Source organism: Ascaphus truei, chromosome 1 (assembly GCF_040206685.1).
Source record: "Ascaphus truei isolate aAscTru1 chromosome 1, aAscTru1.hap1, whole genome shotgun sequence".
NCBI classification, from domain to species: Eukaryota; Metazoa; Chordata; class Amphibia; order Anura; family Ascaphidae; genus Ascaphus; species Ascaphus truei.
Window position 1 is genome coordinate 103,064,969 of NC_134483.1, and position 27,917 is coordinate 103,092,885.

Below are 27,917 nucleotides of genomic sequence, written 5' to 3' on the forward strand. Positions count from 1 at the left end.
AGACATGGAACGTAAAATCAAAGCTTTGAATATAATCTCACCAGTTACCATAGCCAATGACCATGGGTAATTATTTTAGCAAGTAGCTTTATATATATTTCCATACACATTGGCCACATCGGAATGCACTTTTAATACATGATGAACAAAACATTAGTAACTATTTTTCAAACTCCCACACTGCCAAAAAAAGATGAAAAACACATTATCTTCAATAGATACCTTACTCGTGCATGGGGAATGGGAGCACCAATTATAACAGGATAAGGAGCTGTTGTTTGATTATAATTATCTGGTTACTGCAACAGTACCATTGGCAATATCTGAGTTCAAAACTAGCACTATCAGTGTGTAAAATGGGATGCATCAAAGAAATGTACTTGCACCAGGTCTGAGAATGTAATAATGCATGGTATGGGTGATATCTGCATTGTTTTACTATAAACATTATAGCCTTCAATGAAGGAGCTAAATAAAATAAGTGGCTATGATTGGAGCAGTTGAACATTGTCTCATTATATGTGGCCATGTATAGGGTTTAATGAGCAGGTATTTTACCACCACTAGTAAGTTACAATAATGGCACACTTTGCAAGTAGTACACAAGAGAAATGAAGGTGCTTCTGTTTTCAGTGGCAGTTGGTACTGTAAATTGTATGCAGTACATTTGTAAATAAAGATGGCTGAATGTCTTGGAATGGGGTTGCAAACTTGTTATCGAATTTTGTGTTTTGATCCTTAGGGGCAACAGTGTCACCATATTAGCCCCAAATGTTGGTGATAGGGCAATACATTGCATTATATAAAGTCCTCACGATCTTGCACTTTCACTTTGCATGCTTGGCAAAAAAAATTGGAAGCTTGCCCCTTTCACTAATAGTTTCACAAAAGAAAATGGCAAACCGCAGCGGAAAATTCGTACATCTCTGTCCGCAAATGATCAGGGTTGGCACAAAAAGAATATGTTATGGCAACTGGCACAACATACGGTTCCAAATAAAAACCCGGCCTATATGTATTAAATGCAAATTAAAAATATAAGTTATTTGTGGTACACGGCAGTTATAACTTGCAAGCTGTGTGATGAATAGTTCCTGCCTCCTGAGCAGCTGCACACTGTTTTCTAGTGACTGTACTGTTTAGCAATTGTATAAAAGGCTCAATGATTGTAGAGACCACTAATGGGCCTCATTTTCTAATAAGCTCAGCTGTCATGGCTATTTTGGAATGGGGTCTTGTGGTTAAGGTAATGGCTTCTGAAGTGGGAGGGAAATCTCCATAACCAGCTTCTGGCGACCATGGAAATGTCATTTTACCTCCAGGTAAGGATAATTAGATTGCAAGTTCTTCAGTGGAAGAATTCCTTGTGCCTTTGTTCTCCTACCACATGCAGTGGTATAGATACTGGTAATGCTAAATAAGGAATCATATTATAATCATTAGTATGGATGTCTTCTCGTTTGCACATCCATGTAAAATGCTTTGTAAAACGAGGATTACCTATTATATATTGAAAAGGGGCAAGTACAGCTAAAAAAAGAAAAGAAAAATAAAGCAACATTATTTGCATTATAAAAAAACATGCTGAAAACAAAACCGATGCATTGAATTGTACATGTAATCTCTTCCTTGCTGTAAGGATCAGAATACAATCTGATATCATTACCTAATGTGAAGCAGTTTTTTAAGGGTTAACGTTTAAGAAAGAGATTGGAAGAAAAGGGGAGCAGTCACAAAATATATATCATGGTCATTAGAGAAAAAATCCAAACAAAATGAAACAGCATAGAGCGTATGTACCAGGCGTCACAAATTGATTTGTTGTGTTTAATTGACGCAAGAAAATCACACAATATATTGCAAGTTCTTCTATGTGCTAATCTTTTATTTTCAATGTGCATCTTAAACATTCACAATGTATTTAGCCAGGTAGATTGGCGCACTGATGTAAATGGCATTTGCTAAAAACATTGTATATTTGCACCAGCAAAGTGATTGAAACTGCATCAAAATCGATAACTGTTTATATACTTAGCGCAGTGTTAGATGTGCTTTCAATGCAACAAAATTGTGTCATAACAAAATGTTTTACGTTAAAAGTGTAGCTTTTATAAAACACATGCAACTAATAATTGATATTTAATATCAGTTACAAAATAAAAAATGCACAGAATTCTGTTTTAATTTAAATTGTACCAATCAGATGTGCCACGCGACGCAAGGGATTTCAGTCAACAAACAAATAGAAGAAGTCCCATAACGACCTTCATTGTACCACGTACATTTTATTAAGGTTTTTACTTTGTTTTAGCGCTACACATGCGATGCAAAGAAATGCAAAGATCCGTGTAGTACTTAGGCCTCCATGAGTTTGCCAAATCTGCTTTATGAACTCGGTTTTACTTAACACAAATGAATATGTTTCTGTGGAGGCTTTGCCAATAAATTATCCCACGCGATCACTAAAAAAAAAAAAAACATCCTCTGAGATGCAGATTTCTTCTTCTGTAACCGGATTAAAAATAGCGTCATATCATTATGTGCATAAAAATAGGTACAAAGAATAACACAATAAAAAAAATAAATGTATTGTTTTATTTTTGTGTGCGTGCAATGTAGACAGGAGTCCTTTACATTGGCATAATTACGCTGAAGAAGAAAAAAAAAACAGCATTCTTTGGAAATATTGGAATGGGATGGAATGGTGGGAGGCCCAGCTGCATCGAGATGAACATGCTATTTGCATAGCCTGCTTACCTTATTTGCATAAAGCATGTCTTATTTGTGTCATTAGGAGTCAGCAATGTGGCAGTGCAAGGTAATGAATGCACGGAAATGCTATTTCCTGAAGCTAGAAAAGGTATGTATTTTAAAGGTATGCATTCATTGTGCTGGTTAGTTCTGTCTACTATGGTAAGAGGTTTTTTACTTACTGAATGAATCTGAAGTGTCTCTTTACAGAAAGGATACTGGTCTGAGATTTAAACATTATCCCCAGCCCCAGAAGAAAACACAGGATGGTAAAAATAAAAACACTGCGGTGTACAGTGAATTATTAATCTGCATTACTATATTCTAGAATTTCATTGTCTTCATTAATCACGGTTGGATTTAAAGTCGCAGATAAAACATGGAGATTTGTCATCCAAAATCCATTATTTATATGCAAAGTAGTGAATTTTAGTTTTGGTGTACCGCCAGAATGATAGTGTTTAAAAATAATAATAACTATTTGCATATTGCTGCATGACGCGCAACATACATGGGCTGGACTTTATACTTGTACAATATGTACCTTTGTTCGGTACAGTGAGTGATTGATTGCATGCAAGTAAAATTAATACCTGCAGTATTCATGAGTAAAACTTCAAAGCAATGCTATTAACCTTTTCGCTGCTAGGGACGCCGACAAAATATTCAAAAACAATGCTCTAAAACGCCAGGCTACACAAATTGCAAATCACTGTAATATTCTGTAAAACTGGTAATTTAAAAGAAAAAGATTCTTAGATATTCTCTTGTTTCAAATGTATGGTGAATAGAATTTGCTATGAAATACAAATGTGTGGCTTCAACCAATATCTTATACAAAATGGGAAACGTCTATAAAGACACATTAATATACACACATATATGGGTCTTAATATATTATGTACAAATAACATGAAAATTATACATATAAATATATATATACAGTACATATATACATATATATAGATTCATATATAGCATGCCCTTAAAGATTCCCAGCCAGATCTGCACAAGCACTGCTGTTGGTGTATATCCGATTCCTTCTAAGATTTTTCAAAACAGCCATTTTGAAAGAAAATGTCTTATTAGTAAAACATCTCTTCTTTTTCTTTCAAAAATTAGGTTTAAAAACAAACTAGCCTCTGCAGTCTCTATATAGGGAAATGAATGCAAGTGTTAACAAGGCCTAATCGCCTCCTTTGTATTTGTTTCTTCATTAATCTCTAACTATGTTCTTGCTCTGTACACAGAAAGATTTGACATGAAGATGGTATGACAGGCTTGGCTTCTCCCAATGCAGCTGGTACTGCTGATGCCCAAAGCTAGAGCCTGTTGTAGTGGGATCATGAGAGATTCGTTCAGAGCACAGTTTGTCTGTCAGTTTCCCATGCGCCTCAGAGCGCTCAACTCCATCCCTGAATCCCCTTAATGAGAAGTGGAGGACAATGCCAGTATTGTTGTTTCTTTTCGAAATCTTGTGGAAAGGACAATCGCTGTTTACCCAAGCATTTGTACTACCCAAACGCTGTCCATAATTACTTCTAGAGCCCTGATTAACTCTGCTCTCCGCTTCAGCACAAAAGACCATTGAACTAGACACAGGACAGAGCTTTCTACACCTCCAGGTCTTCTAACAGTTTACAGGGCGAGGGTTAAGGAAAGGCTCATATTTATCACAAAAACAAAAGTGTACCACCCTGATTTGCACACGGCACGTCAAAAGATTGCACGCAAACCTGATCATTGTTCTAGCTGAACAATTCTCGAGGTATTCAACGGCTGTTATATTATTTTAACAAACCCCTGACTGACTGACATATCATGCACTTAAAAATAATTATACAAAAAAAAAACAGTCAACCAACACAGTGCTGTTTTACTTGTGCTGTTGTAATTTTTGGTTGTAGGCCATCCAATGTTTCTTTTCTATGTGAGAATAATTTAGGGTTTTTTTTTTTTGTATTTTTCTATGATTTGGGTAATAATTTCAGCCTGTCAGCTCTCCGGCACGAGTCCCCTCCTCCTCCGTGCAGTTGGCTTGCAGCTCTATGCAAAACAGCCTCATGAATATGCGTAATTATGGAGATTCATGGTAATTTTTCAGGGTTATCCGATGTGACGTTTTTAGGACAGCCGCATACATCAATTTAAATGGGAGTGACAAATATTGTACCGTTTTTTTTCTCTTTGGTTTCTATAGTATTTTCAACATTTCCTGGGTTTCTCAGGAGAGTACTGACAACTACCAGGATTTTAAATGATACCGTTAAAAAAAAAAAAAAAGAAAATACGCTTTTTTTTTTTTTTTTTTTTTTTTTACAACTGTGCAGTTTTCCTATTTCATGACAAAACATTACAAATGATGATTTACTGTGTTTTTAAGGTGATACTTTAATAAACATTTCTATTGTATTACCAGGGGCTGCGTGGTAACGTTTTTTAGTCTCATTAAATGGAAGCTGTGCAGTTAATTGCTATTAAAATATGATTGCTTGCTTGATATATACACTTGCCATTCAAGGTAAATGCACTGTTATATATGTAAATTACTTAAAGGATAAAAAAAAAAAACAAGGACATCTAGTTTTGTGAAGCACATATAAACCTGGTGTATTTTTTTCTCCAGTTGATGCAAGTAGGGGGCTGTTATTAAACCTTCACCTTTCTTTATATCTGCATGCAGGTAAAATAAAATAGGAAGTCATACAGTATGTACAATGAATGATGATTTTAGCTAAAGAAACATGTAAGCCATTGCAAATTGTTGACTAAAATAAATCTTCAGTGCCATTTCAAGTCCACTCTGAAAAGATATTTATAGGTTGGGAGCATTCAAACATTTCCAGCAAATATTTATTCCCTCAATCGTTTCTCATTACTTTCTTTGTGCAGTTTTAATAATAATTAGTCTTTTTTAAAGTTACTAAACATTTTAAACATATACATGGTATATTATATTGTAATATGTGCTGCTTTATAATGTATATGTAATAAACTATATATATATATACACACAAACACAAACACAGTGTATGTATGCATAAATTTATATATATATATATATATATATATATATATATATATATATATATATACACACACACACACACACACACACACACATACATACACACACACACACACACATACAGTACACACACACACACACACACATATATATATATACACACACATATATATATATATATATATATATATATATATATATATATATATATATATATATATATATATATGTGCAGACTCTATCTATACATTACTATATATGTATTGGAATGCTATGCTACCACCAGGTGTAGTTTATTTTAATATACTATTTTTGTCAGCAATACACCTTTACAATTTGCTATTACTCCGTATTTAAGAACGGCAACCCAGACTAGAACACTGTACACATAATTAGTGGTGCCTGCTGCGGAAGATAGTTAGAAATAATGAATAATGACACCGTACATTACTATGCGATATTCCACAAGCCTAGCTGCATAGAAAATGAGGCAGAATATACTGAAAACCGAGCAGAATACGGCTTTCAAACTAATCCCAGAATAAACATTGCACCTTATTTACACCATCATCCTGTGGAAGAGGTTTTTTTTTTATTATTTATTCAAACATGTCTTAGCCGCTGTAAAATTAGCATTAAAATGACTCCAACTATTAAAATGGACTGTGGCAGCTTGTGTGTTTCACGTGATAAAACACGACATTGTAAAAGACGTTCAAGTTCAGATAATTTTAACCCATCCACCACTGGCAACGCATTGTTTTACTCCGAGCATCAGGCCTCCTCACAGCCCCCGCTTTCGTCTAATTAAAGCACCTAATTAGTAGGATTGTAGATATTTTGATGGGGACAATGCACCAAAATATATAGAAGACAAATGTAATATCTCTTTGTTACATATTACTGTAAATTAACAGATTTCTGCCTTGAAAGACCAACGGTATATGAAAAATGTGATATAAATATACATAAAGTGATAGATATTATATGTTGTTAGATACTGCTATTATATCATGGAAATGTAGAAGGTGATGTTAATTGACAATAACTAGCTATAAAATGGTGCCTTCAAGCTTTAAGCAAATGGCAAAAGGCAAAACATCTGTGAATGGCAATCCATGTTTCTTTAAGCAAAAGAAGATAACACAATTCAATGTTTCTATTTATTAAAAAGAAAAAAAAGCACAGCATCAATTTTTAATTTTGGTTTCACATTGACACCTGGTAATATAAGCACTCCTGCACACATCCACCATTCTATCAGTTTGTCTGTTGTTTGATTGGTGTTCACTACTGTAACAATGTATTAAAATAATGAAAGTAATGAAGACTCGTTTTGTTATACTTTCAACAGAAAACATACACGTAGTACTGTCCTGCCTCACGTGTTACAGAACACAGAGGCTCTGCCACATCTTTCCAGCAAGTGATAGCGAAAGGCTTTAGAAAATGATGTTGCTTAAATGATGTAATTAATTTCAATGCAGGTATTCCAATGAGAAAGAAGGAAGGAGAAGGGCTTTTGTGAACATCGCTGCCTTTGAACAGGACGACTACGGTTTGATTCCCACAATCCTTGAGTTGTGCTCTCTTTTTCGGGTGTAACAAAATGTAGACTGTCAGCTCTATGGAGCAAGTACTTGAACCTGAATGATTCAATATGCAGCCCTAGCTACAACTGAGGCACTATATGACACCCATTGTGTTAACGAGCAGAAATCAGGCATATCTGAAAGTGATTTTTAACAAATAAATGAAATAATTGGGGTTTCATTAAAACACTGATGCCCATATACTGCATAAAGCAGCTTTGCACTGTCAAAAGGGACAACGACTCAGCCCTATCTAATCATTTGAGCAACTTTGTATTGGAATGATATACCAATCTTTAATTTAGCCACAATGTCATTTTTGTTGCTAATTAAAGAATATCTACACAGTTAAGCAGCTCTTTTTTTCCTGCTGTCTTACGTTAAAATCACAAAGGACCATTAAGTGTCAACTTCTGTCTAGAAAGCAGATGAAATAATTCCATAGAAAGAACATAACATATTCATTGTTTCAGCATCGTATTTTCGTCTAATGTCGTTCAGTTTCAAGTGAAAAACCAACTTTCCTCCAAGAGCTTTGTGAACCGAATAATAAATGGGCGTTCTAAATGCCTGCAAGAAAATCAGTTTCATTTAATCCTGCATATTCTTCCGCATGCAAATGAATACTTGAGGTTTCCCTTGACCTACTGTCACATAGGCAGCCAATTTACAGACACTGGCACACTGTATGTGTTATGGGTCCTCCAAGCTCCCAGCACCCCTCCCCCTCTATTGCAAGACTTGGTCTCAGCTGCCTGCCTTTCACAGAAAACCACAAACCAAGGAAACATATCAGTGGTAGCGCCCTGTAAATTAACTTGACATTTGATGCAGAAAAAAAAAAACCTAAAAGCTTACAAAAGACATTGAAAACAAAAGCCACTCAGGACCTACACTACATATACTGTGGATTTAAGAGATCTGGAAAGTGGTGATTCGCTTGTAACCACTGCTAGCACGTACAGCCATCACTTTCTTTGTTAAGATAATTCATTCATTCTTTGTTAAAGGCATGGGAATAATTAAATAAACAAAACGCATCTCCTATGGAAATAAAATACCATAACTCTAAGCATGCATCAGCAGAAGTCCTTTGTTAATATACATTCTTCTTGTGAATAACGACAGTGAAACACATTTTTCCTTATTAGACAATATTATTAATGTCTGTTGATAAGAGCTCTGGGTTGGATACATGACATCCCAAATGTATATTGAATAAAATCAGAAGATTGTCATGTGCTTCGTACAGTAGGTTTTCTGAATAGAAGCGGCAAATACATTAGGCCATTATACTGGCTTTGAAGATGAACTATGGATGAAGTAATTATTTCATATCACGGGCAGTATTCACCAAAGGTGAGGCACAGTGTATGTAGGATATTAGATATGCACGAATGTTAATATTACATTATTATGCGGTATTGTGACTGTCTGTGTCCTGCTTCCTTTCCTCCCTTCCTTTCCCTCTTTCTCTCTGGCTGTCTCTGCAGAACCAGTACTATGCATCCAACAAATGTCTGGCCTTATGGTTTACATGCAAACAGCAGCACTAGTAAAATACACAATAATGGTGTCTGGAATTTTTTCTGTGCATTTAAAAGTCTCTATTATTTTTAACTTTTTTTTTTTTTTACCATGTATTATGTTATACCAACATAACATATTACATTTTGTAAATTATGGAAATTATTCTGTTTTGTCTGCCATACATGTAAAATGTAGCTAATTTTATAACTAAAAGTCTCTTCCGCCTTTCGAAGATATTTGTACTTTTTCCTTGATATCTGCTGGTATTTCAAGTGCATACTGTGGAAGATGGATTTGTAAAATTGGCTTAATATGATGTACCTAGGATTACCTTTGCACACCTCTTTTTATGAAAGAAAAAAAAAAAGCTTATCTCTCTTCTAGTTTTGAACAATGTAAAATTAAATACAAATTGTTCATTCAATTTCATTGGTTTATATGTTTCCTCAAAAAAATATTTTTATACACAGTAGCTACCAATTATTAGAAACTTTGCTGCTATAAACGATTCTTTAGCAAAACTTCTTTCTTTGTATTACTATAAATAGTTCAATTAATAATTTTGCTAAGTATTATATTGCTAGACTGTGGTAATGTGACAAATCTACTCAAAATGCTTTAATATATTGTTGCATATAACTAAACTAAAGCAAGAACAACAAATTAGGATGGGCAGGTTAGAAATCTGAACTTCACAAACTTCGGTTAGTTTGGATGTGCCAGTCGAACTTCAAAACTGTTTTGTTTTTTGGGTTTCTTATAATGTATATTATTTTTTGGGAGGGGGGGGGTTAGTACACTGGGTGATCGATTGGGTTCACCAAAGAAAAACTTGCGAACTTATGCACAAAAGGTAACATTTATAAAAATGATTTAAAAAAATGCCTATTTTTGGATTTCTTCCATAGGTTTTTTTTTTAACAAATTCAAAACCAACTGAGTTCCAGCAAAACCAAAGCACGAGTGAAGTGCCCAGTGCCCACCCTTTGTATAAAACCTTGAAGTTCTTCTTTAGTTTATACAGTACCTGCTAATGCTAAATTCCAAGTACAACATTTAGATTCACATTAGTAAATGAATGACAAGACAAGGTCATGTTTTGCTCTTTCAAGAAGATATTAAATATCCCATGCAACATCAATTATTTTCATCCTAACCCTGTCCAACCTATGCAATTTAGACTTCCTGATTTCGAATATTGCTGTTGATCTTGTCTAGTACATGTATCGCTACAAAAAAACAACAACAAAAGCAAAAAAAGAGAGAAAAAGGCAAAATTAATAGTAAATCAATTTGCAGCAGTGGATATTTTTAGTAGTTTTTCATTTGATTGTGAGTCAATACAACTGGTTGTGCTGTAAGATCTATTTGCAATTCATATTGTTGCTCTGCTTCTATTGTATTCTGAGTCTCTTTCATGGCTGTGCGATGGGAAGCTGGCATACAGTGCAGTCGGACAAAAGGAAAAGCTCAGCATAAACAGAAGGTTCTCTTTTCTGATTGCTCCCTATTAATAACATGGCATTTCCGAACTAAAAACAAATATAATCATGGCACGATCATAACCAGATGTGTCTAAATAAAATATTAACAACATTAAAGGTAACAAAAAAAAACCTTATTGGTGGCAGTAATAAAGGTTTTCATTTTTGGCCTTTGCAGAAGTTCCATATAAAGCCATCCGAATGAGAGATAAAATGCACAGACATTCAATATTTAAATTCAGAATTCCCTCATCTTCATATTTTTGCTGGGTTTCCAAACGCCCTCATGCACACAGCTATGGCTGATTTCCTTTCATTTGCATAGACTTAGTATGCATACCTTCTTTGTTCTCCTGAAATGGAAACACAGTATGGTGACAAAGCAAAAACTAAACGCAGCAAATGCTTCCCTCTGCTTTTCACATAAACGTACCTTTTTCCGACAGAGATGTTTTCTTCATGGCAATATTTGCATTAGTTTGTACAAAAATAAGCATCATATTTGGTAATAACTAATGATTACAATCTATGTTCAAATACAGTATACAGTATAGGTATAATATATAATGCCAAAGATATAGTAGAAACGGAGTGCACTGTGAGGTGAAATGTATCTCACAAATGCATTATTATGGATCTTCATTCTCTCTGATTCATGTTTATGAATTAACACTGGATTTTTCACACAATGACCCCAAAAACTAATTTAGAATAGATTCAAAATTGAAATTTCACCAAGAATCAATTTCACAAACATGTTGAGGGCTATAACAGCTACTTTGTATTTTAAGTCTTTCTTTCCATTCCGGTGGATGATTTAGGGAACATCTTAGCACTAACAGTCATACTAAACAACAGAAAAACACTTTTTATCACAACATTCACATCCTTTTAAAACTGCAATTGAGAGACTACATTACCTTAAAACATCATTAGGTAAGGGTTTTTTGCATCTAGTTCCTATAAAAAATGTAAAAATAGCATTGTAGCATCGTACGCATCACAACAAGGCATACATATTAGTGGATTATTATTGACAGTACTCCCTGATAGTGTTTACCTGTCATTATTTAATTTAACACAATATAAGGAACATTGCAGCAGTGTAACATCTTTTTTAACATAGAGCTTTATCCCTCCCGATACAATAAGTAATGCAGCAAAGAAAAATTAGCAATGTCATGTAATGCTAACACAGTACGGAAGAAAGTACAATACCATTCATACAGTACATATGTACAGAAGTTGTGTGCGTGCATTGCTGCTTACATACAGCAGATGTGTTTTATTAATTATGAGATATTACTATCAATCACTGTACTTGTAATGGGAAGGGAGTTATACATAGCATTTCAATGTAACTGTGAGAAAGCGTTATGCCTGTTTGGAATGCTACATACAAAAAATGTACGCAAGTCCAAACCATATAGTGGCAGATATCCAATGAATGGGACTAAAGGGGTTGGAAATAATAATATTGTGTCCTCATAGAGACAAATACAATGTACTATTCTGGGATATCAGGACACTAATATCCAATATGTTTACATTATGTAATTTGTAACATCTTCCTTTTTTTCATCTCAGTAAAATACTTTAATTCTCTTCCTGGCCAAATTCTCCCAATCATGGCACATGAGATAAATAGCAGACATAATGATTAAAATATAGGTGATGAATATCACTATCAACTTAAGGAACCAGTTAACAACATCCCACCACTGTTTAACAAAGCAGCAATACAGAAGAGGAAGGCAAAGAGCCTGTTCTGGAGCAAAATCTGATGTTGGCACAGGAACTGTGATTTTCTGACAGATCTGCAGCCATGAGTCACCTTCCTGCATTGAGTCATTCTCTGTATGCTCTTCACATCAAAGTTAAAGTACATCAATGTTTGGAAACAGATGTAGAGAAGGAGGATAGGATGCATAAGGAAGCAGATAATGGCAACATTTATGCACATAGAGAGTTACTGTCTCAAACATGAACACTTCAGCTTATCTCACATTCTAATGTACATTATAAGAAGAAAGCTTTCCCCTTTAAAATAATAATTTTGATTATTTTTTGGGGGAGGTTACTCATGAAAGTGCGTTAGGGCTGATCGGGGCACTATTGCACAGTAACTTCCACTGACTTCAGTAAGAGGTCCATGCAGTAGTGCCCTAATTGGCGCTATCGGACATGGGAAATATGTATTAAAAGTGGCAAATGGATTAAATTAGAGAAGCTGGAGGAAGAGTTGATCAGTACATATAATAATGGGATATAGCAACGTTTGGTCCTGCAGTTTCAAATGTCTGGCCAAAAGAGGAATGAATCTTTTTGTGAAATAGATCAGCATTAGATGTAAGGTACTCAAATAACAGGTTTCATATGTTTTCTGCCAACACAAACTGATACAACTGCAAAGGTTTCCATCGTACCACGTTTCCCTACTTTCTAAGTATTTCCCTATATATTTGCTGCACTGTATGTAATTCAAATCATATAAATGAATGGAGCTATCATTTTTTTAACCAACAAAACTCTCAATCACAAGTAAAAATACAAACATGCACAAGGTGTATGGATCACTGGTGGTGAATTCCATATGTAAATTAAATGATATACAAATATACTTATTAGCAAAGGAAATGGCTCTTTACAGTAAGGGCAGTTAAAATGTGGAATCCATTACCCATGGAGACTGATGGCAGATATAATAGATATCTTCAAAAAAAGGTTGGACATCATTTTAGAAAGGAAATGTATATAGGGATATACCAAATAAGTAAACAGGGGAAGGATGTTGATCCAGGGAGTAATCTGATAGCCAATATTTGGCGTCAGGAAGGAATTTAAATTTCCCCCTTATGAGATATCATTAGATAATATTTCACTGGGGTTTTTTGTTTGCCTCCCTCGATCAAAATACTGTAAATACAAATATAGCATAAAGTATCTGGCGTCTAAATTTAGCATAGATTTAACTTGATGGACATATGTCTTTTTTCAAATGTATCTACTACTGTATGTATGTATGCTGGAGTTATATAGTCAATTTCAAAAGAAGGTATTAAAACATTCTACAAATTGTGCCCTACACTCAGTATTTGGAACCACAATAAGGAATAAAACATATCTCCATGTTGTACTTTTGAATATCAAAGACTGAAAGTGTGAATGCAAATGTTATAAAAGTACGCTAGGACAAACAAAGGCAATATGACCATAAATTATTTAAAACTATGGTTCCAAATGCACTGCTAATATATGGGTACCCTTAACAATAGGTGCTGCTATATCAATGGTCCCAGAATAGAATATGTATGTATGTACTGTGCCGGTCAGCTTAAAGCTAATGCGGCTGCCTCCGCAGCTTAAAAATAGCTGCGGACGGCGCGGCAAACTTCGGCTGTTTTCGGCTGGTTTTCCCGCGCCTCGGGCGCTTTCAATAATAAGCGCCATTAGCGCTTATCTATTGAAGCGGCCGCCGAGTGGGACACTCCATTTTAAATGGAGAAAAGCCCCGCTGTCAGCCCGCGATACACCCGGCAAGCTTTAGAATAAAGCTGGCCGGGACAGTATGTATAAATATATATATATATATATACTGAAAATGTTGTTTGTGCGTCCCTGTAGACAAATTGATTGGTCCGTAGGTCCGGCCGCCCTCCCACGGCTCTCATTGGCCTGTGTGTTTCCCCCCCCCCGCCCCATGTGTCCCGCCCCACCACGACTCTCGGCTCTCATTGCTGCGCTCTAACCCACACACCACACTCATACCGCTTGAGCCACCACACCGCCCAAAGTAAGTCCACCTCTGCTGCCCCATCTCACCCCATCGGCCTTGCCACCCCCCCCTCTCACCCCTCCGGTCTTCACCCAGCCACACAGAGGAGCGCCGGGGACGGGGGGAAGGAGCGCCGGGAACCGCGTCCCCCATCTTCACCCAGCCACACTGAGGAGCGCCAGGGATGGGGACGGGGGGGGTGGGAAGGAGCGCCGGGGACCATCTCCCCCGGCTTTCACCCAGCCACACTGAGGAGGGATGGGGGGGGGGGGGTGAAGGACCGTCGGGGATGGACAGCTGGAAGGAGCGCCGGGGGCCACCTTCACCCAGCCACACTCAGGATCGCCGGGGACGAGCAGCGATGGAAAACTCTTATTTCTCGTTTAATGAACATGAACCTATTGAACCACCTACTGTAGTGTATCTGGTAATTGTTGACATAATACAGTGACATCAATTTAGTTAACATCAGTTGACGGTATACATTGTGTTTCTTATACAGTGCTGATCGTCATATCAGACCTACAAACTTGCACATTTTCATGGGGATTGAGTGAGAAATATATAAGATATGATTAAAAGCAAAAGGGGTCCCTTTTCTCCTGAACACGGTATGTGTGTGTGTGTGTATATGAGGAACTGCATTAGGCATTAGACAGTGAGGCATTTAAAGTGAGCTTTTTAAGTGATAAATACAGTTAGACTATAGTTAATATACTCACTTTCTTCATGCAAGACCAATAACCTCAGCTGATATGACATGAATCTAATTGCATTCTCTTCACAGGTATGTTCCTGATGTGCAAATCCTGTGTAAAAGACTGACTCTGGCCTTGTAGAATTAATATAAGTATGTTCCTGATGTGCAAATCCTGTGTAAAAGACTGACTCTGGCCTTGTAGAATTGATAAGTATGTTCCTGATGTGCAAATCCTGTGTAAAAGACTGACTCTGGCCTTGTAGAATTGATATAAGTATGTTCCTGATGTGCAAATCCTGTGTAAAAGACTGACTCTGGTCTTGTAGAATTGATACAAGTATGTTCCTGATGTGCAAATCCTGTGTAAAAGACTGACTCTGGCCTTGTAGAATTGATATAAGTTAGTATGTTTGAATTTAAAAAGTGTTTTTTTTTTTCTTGTTTTTTTTCTCCCTCTTAACTCTGTGCTGTTAATTGACCAACTGGAACAAGCTGATTTATTGGGGAGGGGGAGGGTTATGTGACTGCTTTATCTGTATAATACCAACACCTTTCCTACATCTTTGCAGGAACTGCATTAGGCATTAGACAGTGAGGCATTTAAAGTGAGCTTTTTAAGTGATAAATACAGTTAGACTATAGTTTGACTAGAGGTGACTGGGGACTGGATCTACTGCAAACTCTTTTACTCAAGACAACAAATGGTAAGCTATTCAGATCACACTATGATCCCAAGCTTGCTAACCTGCCTATTTCAACCCCCCACCCCTTTACAACTTATTTACTGCAGTCTCTCCCAAAACTGACTGCACAATACACTGAAACCCTGAACTGATTCTAGCATTGCAATACAGCTAAATATTTGACAAGGAACAGGCACACACCTGCTGTTTAGTCTGCTCACACTCACTCTGCTCACAACAGCTCCTTGCAGCGCTGCCTACCTCTGGCATCATGAACCTGCTATGTATTTTAACTTTTTTCTTTCTCCTGGCCTCATGGAGATGTTACTCCCTCTACCCACTACAAACTCCTCCATCCTGGCCCACACCCAACATCACCATACACCCTGGACTACTCAGAAGCCTTGCACTATCTACTGAATGTTGGTGGAGAACTCTAAAAACCAGCACACCAACCACTGCTCACTCAAATGGCAAACACCACAAATTTACAACTTGCAAACAACTACCCAAATTTCTACTCATACTGTTACTCTCTTTAGCAGGTGATATTGAACCTAACCCAGGTCCTCCCATTTCAGCTCTGTCCCATGCCCCTGAGAATTCCACCGTTAAATTCCAAAAAGGGCTATGTGTCGCCCATATAAACATCCGGAGCCTGCTGCCCAAACTGGACGAACTAAGGGCATGGTGCCTTATGCATAAACCCAAAGCCATCGTTCTTACAGAAACATGGCTATCCCCTAAAACCCCTGATGCAAATATTGCCATTCAGGGATACTCCATTTTTAGGAGAGATAGGTCAAAGAGAGGAGGGTTGTTATTTTATATTGCAGAGAACTTACAATTTACACTGTTAAATTGCCCACCAAGCCCACCCTCTTTTGAAATTTTAGTTGGCAAAATCAGCCTCCCCTTTTCTAAGCCCATCTTGCTTGCTGGAATCTACTGCCCCCCTAAAGCCCCTCTACAATCCTTGACTGATATCACCCAATTTCTTGGCTCCATTTCCTCTCTGAATGAGAAGAGTGAGCTGCTAGTTCTTGGAGATTTCAACTTCAATTGGCTTGACCCTAAAAACCACAAAATCCAGATACAACTCAAGTCACTTAACCTATCACAACTCATTTCCCAACCCACACGGATAAACCTGAAATCGCATAACCATTCCTTGCTAGACTGGATTCTCTCCTCAAACCCCAACAGAATCCAATCCTCTCGCATCCTTCCTGATATTTTCAGTGACCATGCAATAGTGTACTGTGTACTGTTCTCCTCACTAGAACATTTAAAAACTTTAACCCACAACAGTTTCTGGATGACCTTACCAACTGCCCATGGCACAGAATCGATTTAATTCCCGACCCTGATTCTGCGCTCGACTATTTCCAATCCGAGTTCTTAAAACTCTGCGATACCCATGCTCCACTACGCAAAATAAGAGTACGGGGGGGCCACCTTCCATGGGTTACACCTGACCTTATAGCACTCTACCAGTTCAGGGATGCCTTGTGGAAAAGCTACAAAGTAACTGGCACTACCAAGGATCTCAATCACTACAGATGCATGCGGAACATGTGCACAAGGCAAACAAGGCATGCAAAAGCACAATATTACTCTGACAATCTCCACCAGAATACATCAAACCCAGCTAACTTCTGGAAGGTTATCAACAACATATTCCAGCCTCCTAACCATCAACAACCAAGTAATATCACTAAGGGGGATATTACTCTGACAAACCCCACTGACATTGCAAATGCATTCAATGATTACTTTGTGGGGTGTGCCACTAACTTATTAGCGAAACGCAGCCCAAACCACAAACCTGAATCTCATCCTGGGAGTACCCCTACAGTCCCACCCCCTCCCAACACTGCCCACAATTTTCAATTTGGCCTAGTATCTGAAGAGGAGATTATACAAGCGCTCCTCAAACTAAAACTAAGCAGCCAATGTGGACCCGACTTACTACAATCTAGGTTCCTACGACTTGCCAAACAAATTGCGTCCATAGTCAACTCTATCCTGTCTGCAGGCCATATCCCTAAGACCTGGAAAACTGCCAGAGTTGTCCCAATCTTCAAAAGTTGGGACAAAAACACTGTCTCAAACTACAGGCCAATCTCACTTCTCCCAATTCTATCCAAAGTCATGGAAAAATGTGTCCACTCCCAATTAAGCGATTTCTATACCAAGACAAATTTCCCTAGCCAATTCCAATCTGGGTTTCGTCCCAAACACTCCACCGTAACTACCCTGCTAAAAGTTTGCAATGAAATCCAGTGTGGAATGGAATGGGGACAACTCACTGGTGCAGTATTCCTAGATTTTGCAAAGGCTTTTGACACAGTTGATCATGCTATCCTGCTTAACAAACTCCAGAGCTCTGGAATAGGGAAACATGCTTTAAACTGGTTTCAGTCCTACCTATCAGGAAGATCCCAACATGTGTCCATCTCAGGCTCTAACTCCAACCCCCTGGATATCACCTGTGGTGTCCCTCAAGGCTCTGTTCTGGGGCCCCTACTCTTCTCAGTGTTCATTAATGATCTTCCCACAGCTTGTAAGGAAGCCTCAATACACATGTATGCAGATGACACAATCCTATATGCACATAGCCATAGCCTCTCTGACCTTCAACACATACTTCAGTCTGACTTTTTGAGACTCGAAAACTGGATTTCCCAAAACAAACTGTTTTTAAACACTGACAAGACTGTAACAATGGTATTTGGGACCAAGACTAAATTTGTAAAGCTTCCAGTGGCTGAGCTCCTGATTAGAACCAACGCTAACACCACCCTAACACCTGTCACTAGTTTTAAATACCTGGGCTCATGGTTTGACTCCCACTTAACATTCTGGATGCACATTGATACCCTGACAACCAAGACCTATGCCAAACTAGGGGTACTTTACATGAACAAATCCTCCCTAAGTCTCCTGGTCAGAAAGCGTATCGCACAGAAGATGCTAATGCCAATTATTGACTATGGAGACATAGTATATGGCTCGGCTCCTCAAACCCACCTTAGCAAACTTGACACCCTCTACAATTCAATTTGTCGGTTTGTTGCAACTACAACACACATCACTGCGAAATGCTCAAAGAACTAGATTGGTCAACACTAGAGTCTAGGCGCAAAGTTCACCTTTCCTGTCTTGCCTTTAAATTCTTCATGGGCAAGCTACCCAGCTACCTGAACAAGTTCCTCACCCCTACCACTTGCAGCACTTATCACCTGAGATCAGACTCAAAAAGACTATTCATGGTCCCAAGGCTCAACAAAGTATCCGGACGTTCCTCCTTCTCCTTCCGTGCACCCCAAAACTGGAACAACCTACCAGAGACTCTCACATCCACCACCAGTTTAAGTTCTTTCAAATCTAAGGCTGTCTCACATTTTAACCTGGTCTGTAACTGTTTCATACGCTCATAATATATATTTTCTTTAACTGTGCACGCAATGTCTTGTATATAATGTATACCCTGTTCATTTATGTAACTGTACTTGTAACCATGTATTATTTGTTTTACTCTGTGCCCAGGACATACTTGAAAACGAGAGGTAACTCTCAATGTATTACTTCCTGGTAAAATATTTTATAAATAAATAAATAAAATAAATAAAATAAACATGAAGATACGTGAAGAAGCTTGTGAGTGCGAAACGCGTTGAGGTCATCACTACGTTTTCATACATCATCACGCTAGGCATCCTTCCTGCTACCGGTCCAATCAGCTGTTGCGTGTAGCAGAGCATATGTGCATGTGCAGCTGCTGTTGAGGGACAACACACTCGCGAAAAGCTGGGAACTGGCTCAACTGTGAAGCTGCTACAAACCTGCTTCACTCGCTGGTTTGTGAGTTTGGCGCGGCTCTGTGGTTGAGACGCTGCAGCAGCAGATCAGCTGTGCTTTGTGAGATCTCCCCGATTGTCAGGTGCTGTGAGCAGACAGTCCACGGATTTGGTGCACGTTGTCCTTGCAGATTTACACCATTGGACTCTCAGTTCTCACTTGGACTCTGTGGATCTCCCTTTTACTTTTTTAAATAAGTATTTGTTGTGTGTTTCATATTACACATTCATTTTTGTTGCACAATATCTTTTGTTTTTGTCATATATATACAGTATGTTTAAAATTCATATTATTGATTATTTTTTAAGATAAGATCTTCATGGATTATTTTTCCTAATGTTTCATAGGTGCATTTTTGTGCATTACAATCTTCTTTATTTTAATCTATACTGTATTTTGAAAGGTGCTTTACACCTGTATGTGGTTGGAGTTATACAGTTCAAAATAAACATATGCATACAATTTAACATGATTTGTTTTGTAGACTGGAAAATATTATGTAATAATTATATCAGTAACGGATTTGTGCGGATCTGCAGCAACAGTTGAAGAAACATTTAATCACAGTGTAAAGATCCGAGAAATACTCAACAAACGTATATATATATTGCGTTTCTCTGGAAAAAGTACTATGATATTAGCAGTATGTAACCCCTCTTTATTTGGCTGTACCTGAGTATATGAGGTGGGGTTCTGAGTCCGTTTAATATAGTAACACTCAAACGTGAGTGGGGCCAGTAAGAAGGGGGATACCACAGCAGTATATGTATAACAGTTTTATAAATAAAAGAAACAGGCATATAACACAGCTCAGTGAAAAAAGTGACAATAGCGCTCTAACACACCCTAAATGTAAAATACACAATATAACCACACATATGTGAATAATAAACAATAATAGTGATATTCGTGCTTAAATAACAATGTAGTGTTTAAATAACCAAATAGTGAATAAAAGACTTAAAAACAAACTGCGACCCTTGAAAAAGACTGTTCCACTCGTCTTGCATCAGGTGATCTTCCAAAAAATCAGGGGAGCTTGTCTCGTAGCCATAAAAATAAAAAGAACATTACATAGTGCAAAATGTTTTAAATCAGTGATTTGTGCAAAAAAGGCTCAAAAATTACTACTCACCTTAAAGTAATCAAATTCGGCAGTCATCCAACTTAAGGGGTGGATGCACCCTGTGTATATGCAGCAGCCACCAGCCCCCAACCTCCAAGGAAAAAAGAAGAGACCATATAGTGCAGATGGTATTATATTAAAACAGGGAATACAAAAATGAAGGCTTACACTTCATATGATCGAGGTAGGCAGTATTGAATTGTGGATAACGGGTGCTCAACTGGTCGCGATCCTCTGAGTTCCTCGCTCTCCTCTGCTCAACCGGAAACACTCACGTCCACGCCGGGGCTCCCGTCACGTGACATCCGGTGCAGTGGGAACCTCCGGATCTGGTGTTTTTTTTTTTTGAAGGAACTCAGGATCGCGACCAGCTGAGCACCCGTTATCCACAATTCAATACTGCCTACCTCGATCATATGAAGTGTAAGCCTTCATTTTTGTATTCCCTGTTTTGATATAATACCATCTGCACTATATGGTCTCTTCTTTTTTCCTTGGAGGTTGGGGGCTGGTGGCTGCTGCATATACACAGGGTGCATCCACCCCTTAAGTTGGATGACTGCCCGAATTTGATTACTTTAATATGAGTAGTCATTTTTGAGCCTTTTTTGCACAAATCACTGATTTAAAACATTATTGCACTATGTAATGTTCTTTTTATTTTTATGGCTACGAGACAAGCGCCCCTGATTTTTTGGAATATAACACAACTCTTTAATACCCACGTGAACCTTTTAACTAGTATCACTACATACAATACCCAACCTAATTGTTAACACCCCAACATATCCCCAGCGCTGCGCAGGTATGTGTGTTTTAGTGTCTTTCAGAATCCAAACAACCCTGTTTTATAGGGGTTCCGTGTGTAAGTGCTGCACTTAATGTTGGAGCTGTTGTGTTCAATGAGATACCGTGGCAGGCCTGTTTCTTGGCAAAGTCTTCGTCATCTTTTTCTGTAGGGAGGATTCCCTATCCAGTTACTCACAATTCCCTTATCCAGGTGGGCTGATGATACCCGGTACCTTGCTCAGGAAGCCTGCCTAAGGCCTTGCCAGCCTGCTAGTGCTGCTGCTGCTATCACTGAAGTTGGGGCTCTCCTCAGCAGTCTCTCTCTGACCGATGTCTGCTTGTTGTCACAGTCTGGGCTGCTGGGCTATGCTTATCCTCTTCTCTTTCTCCACATGGGGCTCATGCAGATCCCTTTGTGCAGGATGAATCTGCACACAATCTCACTCTATTAGCTCCCAGCATATCTAGCATATCTAACTCTTACAAGATGGCTGCCACTTCCCCCAGCCTCACTGTTACACTCCCTCTCATAGACCCTTCCTCCTTCACCAGTCCTCTCACTGGCTGAACACAGTTCCATGTCCTGTGGCATATAACAGTTAAAGAGGCAATGTCCTGTAGAGCATAAATGTTAAAGGGGCAATGCCCTGTGCTGTTTGCAGACACAGTGGGTTACAAGTAAATACCAGGTTCTATAAATTTAGCCTGCAAAGGATGCTGGTCATATTGGGGGAAGCACAGATAAGGTCCACTCCTGTCTTGGTCGACTAATAACAAAACAATAATAAAATATCAGTATCTCACAGAAATGTGCTAAACAGAGAACCTTTTCTTTTAGTCAGTACACCTCAGCCATGTCATTATATAATGTAAAGGGAAGAAAACAGTACACATGAGAAAGCAAAATAAAGTTCCAATCATGCCACCCTACCATTTGCAATATATTAGTGACTCCTCAGCACACTGAGTAGGGGCCAGTGAATTTGAATAAAGAATTCTAACAAAAAATTTAAGGTTGGGCACTTTCACTGATGTTTTGGTTCTAAAATAATTGTATTTTAGTTTTAGTTCTAACAAAATATGATTGATTTTTGAGTTTACAAAACAATTATGGAAAAAGCTCAAATAATTTCCCCCAAATTTTGGTCAAACTTTTCCGATCTTCAAACTAGTCACAAAAAGTTTACCATTTTATATTTTAATTAAAAAAAAAAAAAAAGAAAACCTCAAATGTGAAATTAAGAAAAATAAATCATGGGTTCTAGCTCGTAATTCCTTCAGATTAGAAAATGTGTTCCAAAATTTGATTCAGAGTTCAAATTTTCGATCCATTTGACTCAGAGCTTAAATCGAATCGAACTTCCGAATCCATGAAGTTTGGATTTCGTACCTGAGAATCAATTCTAACTAGAATATAAAATAGGATTTAAGTACAGTGACCAGACATACCGGTTTGCCTGGGACAGCCCCATTTTTAGAGGTCCTGTCCTGGCGTCTCGAAAGGCCATGAAAACAGCATATTTGTAATGGTTTACAAAATGAGCACTGACAGTACAGGCACGAGCAGCTGTGGGAGCAGCACTGACTGCGCATTTGTGAATATCCACAGGAGCAGCACCGACTGCGTATGCACGAACGAGCATAGACCGCACATGCCTCCCCCCAAGGTAAAGTGTGCTTGTGTCTTGGGCAGAGGGGGAGCTGTGTGTCTTCTGGGTGGGCAGGGGGGCTGTGTGTCTCCTGGGTGGGGGGTGAGAGGGGATCTGCGTGTAAATCTTAGGTGGGGAGCTGTGTCACCTGGGTGGGGGGAGCTGTGTGTATGCGTGTATTGGGGGTGGGGGGTGGTCGCTGTGTGTGTGAATGAGAGATGATTAATAAATAATTTTGTATTATGTCCCGGATTACTTTAGAAACAATATCCCTCAATTAAAGCAGTAATGATGAATCCCTTTATATTCTTTTTCGTGATTGTACACAATTCAAACTTCATTCTAGTTTTAAAAGAAAGCCAGTATAAGTTGTCAACTAAATAAGAAAACAGATGTCCGTTTTGGTAATACTGTAGATGTATTTTATGTAATTCTAGCAATACTCGCAATGAGAATACTGCAGCAGGGAATTATAATTGTAATATCTTGGCTTGAAAGAATTAATGTACAACTTTTAGTAATAAAAACTATGATAAAAAAAACTGCTTCATATCCTGATTTAATTCAAATTAAATCCTCTATCTCACCTAATCTCAAATTTGGTTGAGTCTCTAAAAGAGGATGTTTATTGAAAAGAAAATATATAAACTCTATTTTTATCAAAATTGAGCTTTAGATGTTTACTAGTCATTAACTAGAAACTGCTGCCAAGCATTCCCAATACAGTAAATCTCAACACTTTATTTGTAAATCCAGGGAAGGAGAAGAAAACGTGAATATCATCTGCAAGCGTTACATAACTAAGGGGTATATTCTCAGAAGGTCGCTCATGTCCGTAACGCATATTCACAAAGGCCCAACGATGTCCTAGCATTTTTTCCATCAATCTGGGAAGGGTTATTAGGCCATTTCCAAACAATTTAAAGTCCATCATTCTATAGTGAGAAAGATTATTCACTTGTGGAAAACATTCAAGACAATTGCCAATCTTCCCAGGAGTGGACGTCCCAGCAAATTCACCCCAAGGTCAGACCGTGCAATGCTCAGAGAAATTGCAAAGAAAACAAGAGTTACATCTGAGACTCTACAGGCCTCAGTTAGCATGTTAAATGTTAAAGTTCATGACAGTACAATTAGAAAAAGACTGAACAAGTATGGTTTGTTTGGAAGTGTTGCCAGGAGAAAGCCTCTTTTCTCTAAAAGAACATGGCAGCACGGCTTAGGTTTGCAAGGTTGCATCTGAACAAACCACAAGACTTCTGGAACAATGTCCTTTGGACAGACAATACCAAAATGGAGATATTAGGCCATAATGCACAGAGCCACATTTGGCAAAAACCAAACACAGCATATCAGCACAAACACCTCATACCAACTGTCAAGCACGGTGGTGGAGGGCACCAGCAAATCTATACAGAATGGCTAAAAAAGAAAAGAATCAAGGTGTTGCAATGGCCCAGTCAAAATCCAGACCTCAGCCCGATTGAAATGCTGTGGCGGGACCTTAAGAGAGCTGTGCATAAACAAATGCCCGCAAACCTCAATGAACTGAAGCAATGTTGTAAAGAAGAGTGGGCCAAAATTCCTCCACAACAATGTGAGACTGAAAACGATTACTTCAAGTTATTGCTGCTAAAGGTGGTTCTACAAGCTTTTGAATCATAAGGTGTAGTTGGTTTTTCACACATGGCTTCTCCATTTTGGCTTTAATTGTGTTAAATAAATCATGACACAGTGTAATATGTCATGTGTTGTTGTTCATCTGAGGTTGTATTTACCTTATTTTTAGACCTGCTAAGGAACAGATGATTGTTATTGTGTCCTGATATGTAAAATCATAGAATTCAAAGAGGGTGCACTTTCTTTTTCACACCACTGTGTATATATATATATATATATATATCCATCCCTCAAGACCATTAAATAATATTTTATTTATTTTAATTGTACATTAATATAAATGAAATATAAATGAATATTCTTGAGTTATGTATGAATATACATAATTGTACACCCATACATTACATAAGGTATTGCTAACAGACTTTATACATATGATTAGCTTTGAGTTTCCCCATTATATGAAGGAAAAATAATGTTTGTTGCCTATTTAGGTAAGGTACTGTAACGCAATTGGCCAATATTTAGCACACTTCAGAGGATCTACCCCCTAAGACCTAAAGATTAAATGACCTAGAATATGTGTAGGTTAAATTTCAAGAAACAAAAGTCCCAAACCAATCACGACTATAACTGATAAAGAGAATGCAATATCATACAGTGTACTGTGCTAATAATGAATGTAATGTTGATAATAGAAGATTTATACAGAGTGATATAGAACGTAACTTAAACATTTGAGTTCCTGAGATTTTCTAAAGTCACATATAGCTGCTAATGGATTTTGATTTGAGCTAATTCAGTCTTATACCATAACTCAAGTCAATGGGCTGAAAGGTGTTTTCCAGCAGCGGGATGTGTCTGATGATAGTAGACTGCTTAGTAAATATGGGCCTAATTGTTTAAATCATTAGATCACTCTCCACATAATTTGTCCTTTATTTAATGTATTTACGGTAAAAATGCTGTTCCTGTAAAAACTGTAAATGCACTTTGCAGGGAAGTGGTGAAAACTCCTGTAGCAACATTTATTTTGGCAGATCACGTCCTTCCACCTTCAGCTCCTTCCACCTAGAAAATGTTCTTTGTGCAGAAAAGGGATCAAGATAAAGGGATGTAGTGAGTAAAAGAGAGCTTAAGGAAAGGGTCATATATAGGAGAGGAAAGAGAAACCTGGTGTGCACCTGTAACTGTGTAATGTAAGATCGAGAAGGTGGTTGAGGGCTTCTGTGGGACAAGAGGTTATGAGGAGATGGTTATAATTGGAATTGGAGAAGGTTTTAAGGAGGATTGTAGATCACTAGAGCCGTGGGGCCAAAAAATTGGGGAGCCAATTGGGGGCTCTTGGGAAAGAGATCTTAATTAAAGCCTCTCTGTATTAACAGAACATTTATATATATATATATATATATATATATATATATATATATATATATATATATATATATATATATATATATATACACAGTTAGATCCGGAAATAATTGGACACTGACACCATTTTCATAATTTTGGCTCTGTACGCCACCACAGTGGATTTGAAATGAAACAACCGAGATACAATAGAAGTGCAGACTTTCAGCTTTAATTCAAGGGGTTGAACAAAAATATCGTATAAAACGTTTAGGAATTGCAACCATTTTCATACACAGTCCCTTTATTTCAGGGGCTCAAATGTAATTGGACAAATTAACACAATCATAAATACATTTTTCATTTTTAATACTTTGTCGAGAATTCTTTGCAGGCATTGACTGCTTGAAATCTGGAACGCATGGACATCACCAAACGCTGGGTTTCCTCCTTTGTGATGCTTTGCCAGGCCTTCACTGCAGCTGTCTTCAGTTGTTGTTTGTTCGTGGGTCTTTCTGCCTTAAGTTTTGTCTTCAGCAAGTGAAATGCATGCTCGATCTTGTTGAGATCAGGTGATTGACTCGGCCATTGCAGAATATTCCACTTCTTTGCCTTAAAAAACTCCTGGGTTGCTTTCGCAATTTGTTTTGGGTCATTGTCCATCTGTAAAGTGAAGCGCCGTTCAATCAACTTCGCTGAATTTGGCTGATTCTGAGCAGACAATATATCCCTATACATTTCAGAATTCATCCGGCTGCTTCTATCTTCTGTCACATCATCAATAAACACTAGTGACCCAGTGCCATTGTAAGCCATGCATGCCCATGCCATCACACTGCCGCTACTGTGTTTTACAGATGATGTGGTAAGCTTTGGATCATGAGCCGTTCCAAGCCTTCTCCATACTTTTTTCTTCCCATCATTCTGGTACAGGTTGATCTTAGTTTCATCTGCCCAAGGAATGCTGTTCCAAAACTGGGCTGGCTTTTTTAGATATTGTTTGGCAAAGTCTAATCTGGCCTTTCTATTCTTGAGGCTTATGAATGGTTTGCACTTTGTGGTGAACCCTCTGTATTTGCTCTTGTGACGTCTTCTCTTTATGGTAAACTTGGATAATGATAAGCCTACCTCCTGGAGAGTGTTCTTCACTTGGCTGGATGTTGTGAAGGGGTTTTTCTTTAAAATGGAAAGGATCCTACAATCATCCACCACTGTTGTCTTCCGTGGACGTCCAGGCCTTTTTGTGTTGCAGAGCCCACAGTGCGTTCTTTTTTTCTCAGAATGTACCAAACTGTTGATTTGGCCACTCCTAATGTTCCTGCTATCTCTCAGATGTGTTTTCTTTTTTTTGCAGCCAAAGGATGCCCTGTTTCACTTACATTGAGAGCTCCTTTTATCGCATGTTGTGGGTTCACAGCAACAGCTTCCAAATGCGAACGCCACACCTGTAATCAACTCCAGACCTTTTACCTGCTTAATTGATGCTGAAATAACGAAGGAATAGCCCACACCTGTCCATGAAACAGCTTTTGAGTCAATTGTCCAATTACTTTTGGTCCCTTGAAAAAGAGGGGGCTACATATTAAAGAGATCTAATTCCTAAACCCTTCCTCCAATTTGGATGTGAATACCCTCAAATTAAAGCTGATAGACTGCACTTTAAGCCCACGCCGTCTCTTTTCTGTCTTTGACTCTCTACTCAGACCACCCTCAGCTGCCTCCTCTTCTTCCTCCATCTCACCTCAGGACTTTGCTGACTTTTTTAAGAAAAAGGTGGAGTCCATATGGCAGAACATCCCATCTGTTGCCTCCTCCCATCCCACAATGCTTCCCAACTCTCCTCCTGTCTTTCTTGACTCTTTTTCTGCTATCTCGGAGGAGGATGTATCACTGCTGATCTCCTCTTCTCCCTTTACCACTTGCCCTCTTGATCCCATTCCCTCCCATCTCCTAAAACCTCTTGCTCCTTCTAT

At 38.1% G+C, this 27,917-nt stretch overlaps 2 long non-coding RNA genes across 8 annotated transcripts in view; one reads left to right on the forward strand and one right to left on the reverse strand.

The window, feature by feature from the left end:
• Window positions 1–27,917, reverse strand: part of LOC142490470 (uncharacterized) — a 302,578-nt gene that overhangs the window by 88,330 nt on the left and 186,331 nt on the right. The gene's annotated exons all lie outside the window — the stretch shown is intronic.
• LOC142490490 (uncharacterized) lies at window positions 1,074–5,634 on the forward strand. The gene is made up of 3 exons (XR_012800087.1): window positions 1,074–1,322; window positions 2,620–2,860; window positions 4,002–5,634. It is a non-coding gene; the product is annotated as an uncharacterized LOC142490490 (long non-coding RNA).